This window comes from Elgaria multicarinata, chromosome 14, assembly GCF_023053635.1.
Source record: "Elgaria multicarinata webbii isolate HBS135686 ecotype San Diego chromosome 14, rElgMul1.1.pri, whole genome shotgun sequence".
Classification (NCBI taxonomy): domain Eukaryota; kingdom Metazoa; phylum Chordata; class Lepidosauria; order Squamata; family Anguidae; genus Elgaria; species Elgaria multicarinata.
In genome coordinates this window covers 5638602-5651955 of record NC_086184.1, presented here as the reverse complement: position 1 = coordinate 5651955, position 13354 = coordinate 5638602, and positions in this window count along the sequence as shown.

Here is a 13354-nt window from a genome sequence, read left to right as displayed (position 1 = left end):
CTCAGCAGGTTTCATTTGTATATATGGAGAACCTGGTGAAATTCCCTCTTCATCACAGCAGTTAAAGCTGCAGGAGCTATACCCGAGTGACCAGATTTAAAAGAGCGCAGGGCACCTGCAGCTTTAACTGGTGTGATGAAGAGGAAATTTCACCAGGTTCCCCATATATACAAATGACACCTGCTGAAATTTCCTTTTCAATACAACTGTTAAAGATGCAGGAGCCCTGTCCTCCTTTTCATATGGTCACCCTAGTAGAAAGAGGGACATTTCTCTCTCTCTCTCGTAACACTAGAGCCCAACAGGGTCACCCCATGAAACCAAATGGTAGGAGATTCAGGACAGACAAGATGAACTTGTTCTTCACACATCACCATAGTTAAAGTATAAAATCTGCGACCACAAGATGTAGTCATATAGCCAACGAATTGGACAGCTAGGATTGGACAAACTCATGGAAGACAAACGTATGGAGGAGAAAGAGTAGTCAATGACTACCGGTAGGGATTGCCAAAGCAGCTTTAATCCATACCACCACCTAAAAGCAGGATGTCAAACAGCAAGCAGAGAAAGACAGATCCGGAGCAGTTTGTGATGCAGCCTGCTTTGCTCCTTTTCTCTAACTGACACAAAGTGGTGTTTTCGTCAAATCTGTTTGTGCGGTAAAGTGGCAGTAGAGGATGTGAAATAGAATGTATCCATACCCTCTGATAGCCCCCGTAACCTCTGACTATGCCCCATGCTCCTAATTTTTTGGTAGCTCTTATGGTGGGATGACCCTGTTTTCCCCCTCCCCTCCCTCTGAAAGCCAACTTCCATAACTACCCCACAACATAGGTAGATTGCCTGATTCAGTAGCCAGGTCAGGACTAACCATAGCAAAGTCAATGAGCTGCAAGAGGAGAAGAGCTGTCAGCAATAGGTAATTCATCAAAGGCCCTAATAGGTCCCACCACCTAGAAGGGAGAGTTTGGGTATATTCTCAAGACAGGGCCTTCCTGGTAGCAGCACCTTGATTGTGAAACTCCCTACTGAAAGTGATGAGACCAGCTCCTCCCTTATCTTGTTTTAGAAGATCAATAAAGACCGTTCTGCTTTGCTGAGCTTTTAATATTTTTTAATGTTCGGTCACTCTTTAATTTCAATTTTAATATTGCTCTTTCATTTTATTGTATTTTTTGTGAACCGCCCAGAGAGCTTCGGCTATTGGGCAGTATAAAAATGTAATAAATAAATAAATAAATAAATAAATAAATAAATAAATAAACAAAAAATGAAAAGAAAATTGCATCGTTTCAAGTTTCGTAGAATCATAGAATAGTAGAATTGGAAGGGGCCTATAAGGCCATCGAGTCCAACCCCCTGCTCGATGCAGGAATCCACCCTAAAGGATCCCTGACAGATGGCTGTCCAGCTGCCTCTTGAAGGCCTCTAGTGTGGGAGAGCCCACAACCTCCCTAGGTAATTGGTTCCATTGTCGTACTGCTCTAACAGTCAGGATGTTTTTCCTGATGTCCAGCCAGAATCTGGCTTCCTGTAACTTGAGCCCATTATTCCATGTCCTGCACTCTGGGATGTACATTGATGGTGCTATATAAATAAATAAATAAATAATAATAATAATAATAATAATAATGATCAAGAAGAGATCCTAGCCCTCCTCTGTGTGACATCCTTTCAAATATTGTCCTGCAAGTTATCATCAGCATGAACACAATCAATTCTTTAGGCATCATTTTTGCAGCAAACCATGATTCCTCAGCTTCAGCTTACAATGTGTAATATGTGTATAATAGTGTTGACCTGCCTCACAGGTCTGTTGTAATGGTTACTACAATACTATCCACAAGCACTTTAAAGAACACAATTAAGGTACTAGATCAATATTCTAAAAATTATGTGTGTACTTTACAGCATTCCTTAACTTTGCAGCCATGGCTAGAAAGTGCTGCTTCCACCAGAGGGAGCTACAATCTATTTTATTTTTTCCTGCTATCAGAAACTCAGCACTGTACACAGCTTTTGGGGAAATCACAGGGATTAATTTGTAAATCAAGACGTGTTGCCTCTTAAATGTGTTTAGAGGTCTCAATTCAGCCCTTGCCCTTCGATACTGATGTGCATAGGCTGATTCTAGTTAGTGGTGAGGGAATGGCTCTCTGCACATGCTCAGAAGCACTCTTTTCTTTTGAACTATTTGCACAGGCTCGGGCTGAGCTGTGGTATTGAAAACAGCTTCACAACTGTTTTTGATTAAGTTGAGAATTGAGCAGAAACTTCTCCATGGAGACGTTTTAGCTTGAATTTGGGTTGGGGATGCTAGAGCTTTCTCCACCACTGTCACCCACCATTTCTGCTGCACCCTAGTGTTCTTCCTCATGGCTGACCACCATAATCCCTCTGTACCCCAGAATTCCCAAGAATGAGGCTGTCAGGGTAGACTCACACACCTAAGCCCCACGCAATTATTAGGGTTTAACACTTGCTCCATTGGTGCCAACAGAGGCTTTTTAAATAGGGTGACCATATTTTGGAAACCAAAAAGGAGGACAACAGGGTCACCATGTTAAAACTATTTTTAAAAAATAATTTTAAAACCTCAAACAAACAAACAAATCCTAAAACTCAATGGTTGGACAGATCTGTTTCAAATTTGGGATAGCTGAAGGCCTTGTTAAGAGCAATCATGGTGCCAAGTTTCATCTCTTTATCTTTTAAAATAACATTTTTTTTTAAAAAAAATGAAATCCTCAAATTTAAAAAAATTCCTAAAAATCAATGGATGAACAGATCTGTTTCAAATTTGATATGGCTAAAGCTCTACCTAAAAGCTATCATGGTGCCAACTTTCATCTCTTTATTTTTAAAAATGACAATTTTAAAAATAATAATTTTAAAACCTCAATTTTTAAAAAATTCCTTAAAAATCAATGGATGAACGGATCTGTTTCAAATATGGTATGAGTAAAGCCCTTCCTAAGCGCTACCATTGTGCCAAGTTTCATATCTTTATCTTAAAAAATGACAGAGTTATAAGCATTTTTGTTAATTCCCATTGGACCTGCTCTTTGGCAAAAAAAATCCGGATTTCCCCTCTCCCTCCAGGATTTGTCATCCAAAACCCAGACAAATCCAGGCAAATCCGGTCATATGGTCACCCTATTTTAAAAGTCTGGTTGGGTGCAATTTCAGGGGATTCAGCTGGAAAGAAAAGGGTTAACCTTCCTGTCCACGTGTGGTGATGTTTGCTATTTCACCACCACCACAATGCCCTGGAAGAACATGAGGTTGTGAAGATTGTGGAGGATACAAAATGGTGGTCACACTGCCAACACAGTTGTTGGGGGATTGCTACTCCTTCTGGTACGTCCCCGCCTTGAGAAACTGTTGAGGAAATTCTCCTCCCACCGGAGGAATTTGCTGAATTCTCCACCACCCGTCCCCATTTCTCTGCTCACAAGTAGGGTGGAGGATTTGGAGAGACCGTTTGCAGGCAGCTCTGGGCCAAACTGTGACCTTATAAACTCAAAAGGAAGAGCCATTCTCAGGCACTGGTTTCAATTCTTTTTTTTCCATCCTACCAGGATAGAAGAAATGTGTAATTAATTAAAGTTTGTTTAGTTTGAGCAATAAGCAGGCCTCACACACCACCATAATTGTGAGCGAAGTATCTATGAAGGAAGGGAACGGGGATAAAACTGTGCGTTTAAAATGTGCTTTTAAATTTGCAAGGTTTAAGTGCAGAAGGAGAGACATTCTGGATCAAACCAAGACCTTTCTAGTCCAGCATTCTGTTCACACTTTGGCCAATCAGCTGTCCATGGGTAGGGGCATATGAAGATTTCATTTCAGTTTGCAAATCCCTTGAAAATACCCCTTTTGCAATCCCAAATGCAAACGGAAGCACATCTTCTCTGCAAATGTTCGCATATTCCTAAACTTCCCTCCACAGCCACAAAATGTGTACTTTAAAAATGTGCAACTTTCTCAAAATGCAAAACTTTCTCAAAATGCAAAATTTTCTCGAAATGTCCACATTTTAAATCCCTCCACATGTGAGTTTATGTGGGGAAAGGTGCAATTTTGGAAAGCTGCACAAATTTGGGGATTGTTTGTGCAACATTCACATTTGGTAGCTGCTTGTTTCATGCAATTTCCCCATTCGCATAAAGAACGAACAGCAAACGCAAGCGCAAATCAAGAACAGATGAGCAGTGAGCTGATGTTTGGACAATCTCAGAGCACTCGAACATTGCTCGTTCACCCATCCCTACTTGTGGAAAGTCCACAAGTAGGTGATAAATGCAACAGCACCCTCCCGCTCATGTTCCCCAGTAACTGTTATACAGAAGCATACTGACTGTAATAATGGACAGTAAGAAGAACTTGATTTTCTTGATGTGGTTGGTAAATCACTGCTGAACTCAAGCATCTGGGAATCAACTAGACTGAGAAGATAGGATCTCATCCACCATTGAGGTGGGGCAGATAGGAAAACCTAGAAGGACCTGCAGGTTGAAATACCCAAACATATGCTCGGCTAAGAAGTCATGGAGGGAGGCAGAAGGGGTGAGGTCAGGAGGCCTTTGAGTTAAAAATGGAAGGACACCTATGCCTTGAAGAACTGGGTTAAGAATGTACGGATTTTATTAAATCCATTCCATTGGTCTTTTATGGATTGCCAGGCATCATTTGTTCCATCATCCGCTCATTGATGGAATCTGTTTATTTGGGAGGCTGTATAAGAATTTTGTTCCATTTGCGCAAATGTGCATTAGCACGAAGCAAATTGGCGCAAATCTCTCCCCAAAGTTTAAAAAAGTCTACAAGCCCACGGAATTTGCGCAACTTAGAAAAGGCCACTCTTCTGCGAAATCTGCAGGTCCAATTCATAGAAATCCAAACTAATTTGAAGGTGTTGCTGATTTCTCTTGCACCCCTGCTTGTGCTTAATGACTCAAAGTTTACAAGCAAGATTGGAATAGATGGATGGATGGATGGATGGATGGATGGATGGATGGATGGATGGATGGCTGGCCAGAAAATGTATCAATGATACATTGTACCTGGGCCTACACATCTGGGGCAAAGTAGTGGAGGAATTAAGGGGATACCTTACACTTCTGTTATAGTGGTATCAAACCACTTTCAGCTCACAGGCCAAATTCAACTTCACAGAAGCTCTTTTTAGGGGAGGTCATTTCAGTGGTGGGCGGAAACAAAGCCCTAAGAAGAGAGATTGAAAGAACTGGGCATGTTTAGCCTGGAGAAGAGAAGACGGAGGGGAGACATGATAGCACTCTTCAAATACTTGAAAGGTTGTCACACAGAGGAGGGCCAGGATCTCTTCTCGATCATCCCAGAGTGCAGGACACGGAATAATGGACTCAAGATAAAGGAAGCCAGATTCCAGCTGGACATCAGGAAAAACTTTCTGTCTGTTAGAGCCGTACGGCAATGGAACCAGTTATCTAGGGATGTTGTGGGCTCTCCCACATTAAAGGCATTCAAGAGGCAGCTGGACAACCATCTGTCAAGTACGCTGTAGGGTGGATTCCTGCACTGAGCAGGGGGTTGAACTCGATGGCCTTTTAGGCCCCTTCCAACTCTACTATTCTATGATTCTATGGGGCTGAAACCAAAAGGGGGTAGATCCAAAAATACAAAACCAAATATGCCCAAATACCAGCACGTTTTAGCTTAAATCTCTTACTGCTGATAACTAAGTCATAGGAGAGGCTTTTCAACTTTTAGAATGGGGGGGGGAGACCTATGAAAAAGCCAAGAAATGACTAAACAAATAGTGTTCTGGAGAAAGAGGTGGGGCCAGGATAACAGGACAAGAGTGAGACCTCGGGTCATTCAGATTTGGCCGGAAGGCCTGAGGTTCAAGACCCCTGTTGTATGAGAAGGGATTAAGGAGAAATGGAGCAACCCGTCAGGAAAGCTCTGATTCAAGTCTTAACCTTTGCTATGAACTCTTAGGCAATGACAGTTTCTCTCAGGCTCAATTTTCTCCACTGCTATCTGCAATATGGGGCTAATGTTACAGATCTACATTCCAGGTCCATTGTGTTGCAAGAATCACGGCATGTCTGTGAAGCCCTTTAGAAATGCTCAAACCTTGAAAGAGAACTTTTATAAGATGATGTATAGATGGTATATGTCTCCTTCGAAATTGGATAAAATGTATAAAGGTGTATGGGGAGCTTGTTGGAAATGTGAAGTAAAAGAGGGAACATTTTATCATATATGGTGGACTTGTAAAAAAGTTAGAACTCTTTGGATACAAATTCATTCTTTTATGCAGAAGATATTAAAAACCAATATACAACTGAAACCGGAATATTTCCTTTTGGGCTTAATGGACGATTGGATGAAAAGGAATTATGGGACTTTATTTTTATATATGATAACAGCTGCGAGAATACTATATGCACAAAAATGGAAAGGTGCAATAGTGCCTACGATGGATGAATGGTTATTGAAGATAATTAGAGAAAAGTCAACACCTAGGTTCAGAACTGAATGGAAACCTTTTATAGACTTTATACAGTATCAAGAAAATAATGATTTGTTTATCTGTGGATTCAACGAATAAGAAGAAAACTTTAATATAAAAGAAAGAGGAGAATTTTGACTTTTGTTATGAGAGCAAGAGAAAACATTGTTACATATTTTTGCTATGGAGAAAATCGGAAGCCCATTTTAATTTTGTATGTTTTTGTTTGTTTGTTGTTTGATCTGTCTTAATTTTGTGTATTTTGTGTTTGTTAGTTTGATATGTTTGGAAACAAGAATAAAAAGTATTACAGCAAAAAGAAATGCTCAAAACCGCAACATAAACAGCGTGCATTATTAGACCTTGTGTTGGTGCTCCAATGTGTTCTTCCAATATTGTAACGGGCCTGGTTTCCGTTCGTCTTTCTACCGAAGCCTGCTAAGACTTTTTGGCACCTCCACGCTTGAAGTCTGGCCAGAATTTTGCAGCACCTGGCAAATCTAATCCTGTTCAGTCATGCAGAGTGGCTGGGTGCAGGTCGGAAGGGGGGTGGGGGAGACCTTCCCACTCACATCTTGTTTCGTCTGATCCTTGCTTCGCCTTTCATGATGGATGTCTCATTCCTGGGCAGAAACTGGTGTGCCTAATTAGAGGCTACCAGAATTGTCACAACAGGGAACGAAATTGACAGGGCAGTTAAGCATCAGAATAATGAGCCCAAGGCCCTGTAGAAGGCCACTACCAAGCTGGCTCTGAAGTGGGCAGGATGGGGCACACAGATGACAGAGGTTTCTGCAATTAGGGATAGCATGGAAAAAGTTGACAAAGAGAAGGTTGTTGGTTTTTTCATGCCCTCCCTCTTTCATAACACTGGAACTTGGGGTAACCCAGTGGAATTGATTGTTGGAAGATTCAGGCTAGAAAAAAAGGAAACGAATCCTTCATAACATAGACGTAGAATTGACATGAGGAATTTGCCATCCCAAAATTTGCTAATGGCCATCGGTGCCGAGTGAGGCTTATGGGTTTGTAGTCCAAAGCATCTTGAAGGTGCCGGAGGAGGGCAACCAGGATGATCAGGGGTCTGGAAACAAAGCCCCATGAAGAGAGACTGAAAGAACTGGGCATGTTTAGCCTGGAGAAGAGAAGATTGAAGGGAGACATGATAGTGCTCTTCAAATACTTGAAAGGTTGTCACAGAGAGGAGGGCCAGGATCTCTTCTCGATCCTCCCAGAGTGCAGGACACAGAATAATGCACTTTGTGAACCGCCCAGAGAGCTTCAGCTATTGGGCAGTATAAAAAAATGTAATAAAATAAATAAATAAATAAATAAATAAATAAATAAATAAATAAATAAAATAAAAGGAAGCCAGATTCCAGCTGGACATCAGGAAAAACTTCCTGACTGTTAGAGCAGTACGACAATGGAATCAGTTACCAAGGGAGGTGGTAGGCTCTCCCACACTGGAGGCCTTCAAGAGGCAGCTGGACAAGCATCTGTCAGGGATGCTTTAGGGTGGATTCCTGCATTGAGCACAGGGGGTTGGACTTGATGTCCTTGTAGCCCCCTTCCAACTCTATTATTCTATGATTCTATGATTCTATGAATGCTTCACTTGTTGAACTTCTGACTGTGTCAGCCATGTGCTAAATACACTGAAGTTCTGCTGTGGTGTGGTAGAATGGCAGGCCTACCATTATCCCAATAAAACAGGCAAAATAAAATCATAACATGTCCCTGTCTTTGGTTTTCTTCATTATTCTTTTATTTCATCTGTTCTACGTTCTAGCCCAGCCCCAAAAAACAGCCTCCCATATTTTGCGTACTGTTGGTGCAGTCATAAGAGATTAAGGGGATTGGACAACCTCCCCGCCCCCGCTTCCAAAAAGGCTTTCCAGAGGAATCAGTGCTTGCTAATCTTTAGAAAATTGCTCAAACAAGCTCCAGGCTGGAACAGCTGGAGTCCAGCTCACCAGCCTCCAAAATCACGCACAGACCATTAGCAGAACAGGACTTTAATGAACCAAAAACTCTGTACCAAACTGTGGCTTTAAGGTTCTGGCATCTAAAATTCCGAGTAGGCAATAAACGACTAAATAGGAAAATAAAACCTATTCTTATTCTTATTACTATTCCTTCAACTTCTTAGATGCCTCTCTCAAAGAAGATTCCAGACCTCTTTACGGCAAAATTAAAACGTACGAAATGTATATCAGCTAAAAGCTATTATCCACTAAAATCAATAACAAACAAAGCAATTCAACTGATGCATTAAAGAGTCCATCAAAGGCCATAAAGTTCTTGGGAACAGAGGAAGGTCAAAATGTATCAAAGTTGGCGAGATGGGACTTATTGGAGAGAGCATTCTGCACTCAGGGGGCCACCACTGAAAAGGCCCTCTGCCTTGTTAACATCCTCCCAACTTCCCCTAGAGGAGGGCTTCAGATGCTTTGAGCCTGGCTCACAAAACACAAAAAGCCAGTCCTCTCAAAGCTGGCAACGTCCAGATATTTTAGAGTACAGGTCCCATCTGCCACCACCAGTGTGGCCAGCAGCTAGTGGTGATGTGAGTTGTATTATAAAACATCTGGAAGGCATCAGGTTGAGGAATGCTGCCATCACCATTATGAGGAACTACATGGGCCATGAACTATGTGGGCCACCAAGACATCTTGCGTGTTGACTTTTAGTAGCTGGAGGCAAGTCTAGGTGATATGTCATGATTAAGGTTAATCCTCAGGTTAAGGTTAGGGTTGGAGAGGTTCAGCTCTCCAGGCAGGAACCACATCTTCAGAAGAGGCTTGCAGTGCCAGGCAGTCTGAGTGGGCCACCAGGACAGCTTGTATACTGACTTTTAGTGGTTGCAGGAATATCTCAGTGGTGCATTATGGTTAGGGTAAATCCTCCGGTTAGGGTTAAGGATTCATGGATCCCCTGGCGGGAACCAGGGTGTGGAAGATCCTGACTCTAGAAGACCTATCCAAAGTGCTGAACAGTGTTGCCCAAAATGGTTTCAGCACCTTGGATATCTCCTTTAGAGATCTGACTGGTTCTGATGGAAACCCAGAACGGATTGCACAGTCCCACGGAAATCTGAACCACCAATAGTGGTGCAGGGCTAATCAAAGCACAGGCAACTTTTCATCTGAAGATCTGGGAAATTCCCATCTGCGAGTTTTATGGCTTTCCAGACCTGGCCTCCAGCAGTAGCCTGGCTATAACCGAAGCGATAAATCTACTTAATGCACACGCGGAACTCATCCTTTCAGCAGAACAGTTATTAAGACAGAGCAGGGCTTATAAATTCATTTACTACTTGAAAAATCCCAGAGGCCCAGAGCAAAGATCGTATCTTGGTCCAAAATGGAACTCAGCCGCTACAGTTTGTAAAAATGGAAGGGCTGGCGCTGTGTGTTGCATGTTCATATGTGTGTATCCACATGAATGCAGACTAGAGAAGGTGCATCCACCCGGCCATTCATACCTTGACTTCTGGAGATCCAGGAGGGGGATGAAGCCTGGAGAATGACAGAGCTACCAGCTCACACCAACCATCTTTTAAGATGGCCTCAGAAAATGAAGACAATGGTTTGCCAGGGTAAGGACCAGGGAGAGGTGGAGAGTATTTCAGTCAAAGGTCTTGTCATCTGTTCTGCTGGCCACACTATCCTGGTCCCAAGTTGTTTGTGGCTTTGTACAGAGCGTTGCAACGATGGTGGCCTACCAAATGATATTGCAGCGTATCATCACCTTTGAATGGCAGGTTTCCTTATCAGGGTTCCAGCTTACAAGTCATGCCCTCCTCTATTCAACCCCACTCTTTCCTCATAGGATTCAACGTTTTATGGCTACTGAGCATGCAAACTCCTTATGGTCTTAGTCTTTGGGTGGGGTTAGATTGAGAGAGGGCCTTCTTGGTGGCTGCTCCCAATTTGTCAGTGATGGAGACTAGGTTGGCCTTTCACTTCAAGGCAAATACATTTTTATTCAAACAAGCATTTGGTGTGTAAGCCAGTCTGTTGCGTTGGGTATTCTTTTTAATCTGTTATTGTGTTTTAATTCATTTGCTTTATTATATTAACCAAGGTGATTATGGTTATTTATTATTATTATTATTATTATTATTATTATTATTATTATTATTATTATTATTTCCTATGTCTGTAAACCACCTGGAGTAGTAGAAAGATTGGGTACAAATCAAGTAAATACATAAATATAAGATTCTTTGATTGGGCGAGAGCCAGGGCTGTTAAACTGCCCTCAAAACAAATATATAACGTGGTGGTATAGTCATACCCTCAGTGCCTCAGAATGAGGCTCCATCTGTCTCTCCTCCACTCACAGATAGTTGGGGAAGGGGGTTACGCATGCATGGAATAAACAGAAAATTCCTAAGGCCATTCTAAATTTAGATAAGTCGAGATGTTCCTTTCCTCTAAAAGGAAAGGAATCAGGAATGTGTTAGTGACAAATGTTTATATATATATATATATATATATATATATATATATATATATATATATTGGCCGAGTACTCTGTGGCAGATGAAATACACATGGCACAAGACTAGTGGAATAATTCGACGGAGAGGTAAAGCTATGTTCTTATTAGAGCCTTTAATAAATGAGGATATGATCTCCGGGTTGCAGAAATGGATGGTCGGCCCTCTAGTTCATTGCAAAAATCTATCTGAAAAGTACAATCTTTTGATTATTATTTTTTTTAAAAAAAACTTGCTCCTAATTCTAACAGGGATCAAAATGAAGTCCAGTCATTCTCTCCCACATTTCTCTATTTTACGAGGCCGTCATGACATCCAGCTTATTTCCTTGAACCCTATTTATGTGGAAAGTGTATTTCAGTCGTGGGTGATGTAAGAGATACGGAGCAGCGTGCATCGATTTGGCCTGTTTTCATTCACAGGCTGGAATTTTCCATTCTCAGTCCTTGAGTAGTTCTGTTGGGATGGTGCTGTTGGAGGGAGGGGGGAATTTATGCTCAGTAAGTAGGGGTTGCTTCAATTCTAGCTCTCTATCTGGAGGTTTGTTCCCCTTGGAACTCCTCCTGCTTGGAACGAATGTTTCCCCCAAAGAGCGCTTCCCCTAAGAGCACATTGAAGCCATGCTTCACTTCCCAAGATCCCCTGCAATCTGTGGGTCAGTTGATCAACCAGCCCCCCAACCCTTGCCCCTAATCCCCCCATTGTTAATCATCCTCTAGCCATCACCCCCAACTACCTTTCTTCAGTATCTGTACTCAAAGAAGTATACAGAATAATTAAAAACAAGCCAAAGCACAAATCCTAACAATAACACAGTGGACCAATGGCAGCCTGTTCCATGATTTGGGGACCACAACCAAAAAGACCCTGTCTGTCATCCCCACCAATCACACTCACATCAACTAGGAGACAGTGAGCAGGCCTCAGAAACTGACTGAAGATTTCAAGCCAGACCATTTTGGAAAGGCAGATTCCCTTTCCAAAAGCAAATACTGTGGTTAAGAACATAAAACATATCATCAGGCAGTATGGTGTAGTGGCTAGAGTGTTGGATTAGGAGACAGGAGATCCGGGTTCTAACCTCTATTTGACCATGGAAGCTCATGAGGATAAAATAGAGAGGAGGAGGAGGAGGAGGATTATGTATACCACTTTGGGTTCACTGGAGAAAAAAAGGTGGGATAGAAATGTAATAAATAAATATTATCAAAACAACAATAAGGTATCACAATAGCATGACACAAAAATCAAAATGTCAATGAACAGTAAAATGGCATACTCTGATGTGTGTTACAGACCACATCTGGAAGGGGGTCACACTTTTGGGGGAAGCCCGTGTCAAGAGATGGTTCTTAAGAACTTCGGGACGGTGGGGGCCTGATTAATGACAAGTTTGTGTTGCCTTCCAGAGGGTGGAGGCCGCAACTTGAAATGCTCTACTGCAAGTGCTCCTGAAGCGAAGCACAGGAGCATTTGGCAACATCAAAAGTGCTCCCCCAGACGATGGCAGAGATGAGTCAGGGACAGAAGGCGTGAGGCGATCCTGAAATTAACCTGGTCCCAAGTTGGTAATACCAACATCGTTTACCGTTGTGGATTACATTTCATGTTGTTGTTGTTGTTGTTGTTGTTGTATCTCACACTCCAAAACCCAGAATCAAGTATTCCGTACATCCTGGGCCAGCTTGCTCTGGACAGCTGTCTTTGCCATCTGCGGCATATGGCTCCCAGATGGCAGTGCCGAATCAGAAGAGAGACAGATTTCGTATTAGACTCATCCTTTTCATTCCCGTGATGAACTTTTTTCATCTCCAAGACGTGGACTTCCTTTCCCTCCCTACCCACCACTTTATTGAAATGGTCGCATCCACCTGCCTGATATATGCCACGTCTAGACACTCAAGGCAGGCAGTAGGGGCATACGCAATACCTTAAGGGACTTCCAATGAACGTCATTTGCAGTCAATTCAGGACACACCAAAGAAAGCACGTCTTCACCCAACACATGTTTCACGTCTGCCAGGGGCGTTGGACATTTTTTAGAGAGCCGGATTCCATTTTGGAGAAGAACTCAGGGCTGCGTTCCAGTAGTGGGCAGAGCAAAAGGGGGGGGGGGGCAGTCCAAAAATGCTAGCCTATTTTAACTGAAAGTAACTAAGGGGGAGTCTAACCCAGCTATTTATTGCAGGATTGAATCAGAGTCATCACTTACAAGGGCACATGATATTCGCCTGCTCCCGCAATGATTACAGCTCCACCTCTCAGTGTTCCCGGAATATCCCTGACTGCTTTTGTCATTTTTTTTCCATCTCCCTCAATCCCATTCTGAAGAACGTTTGCGGTGT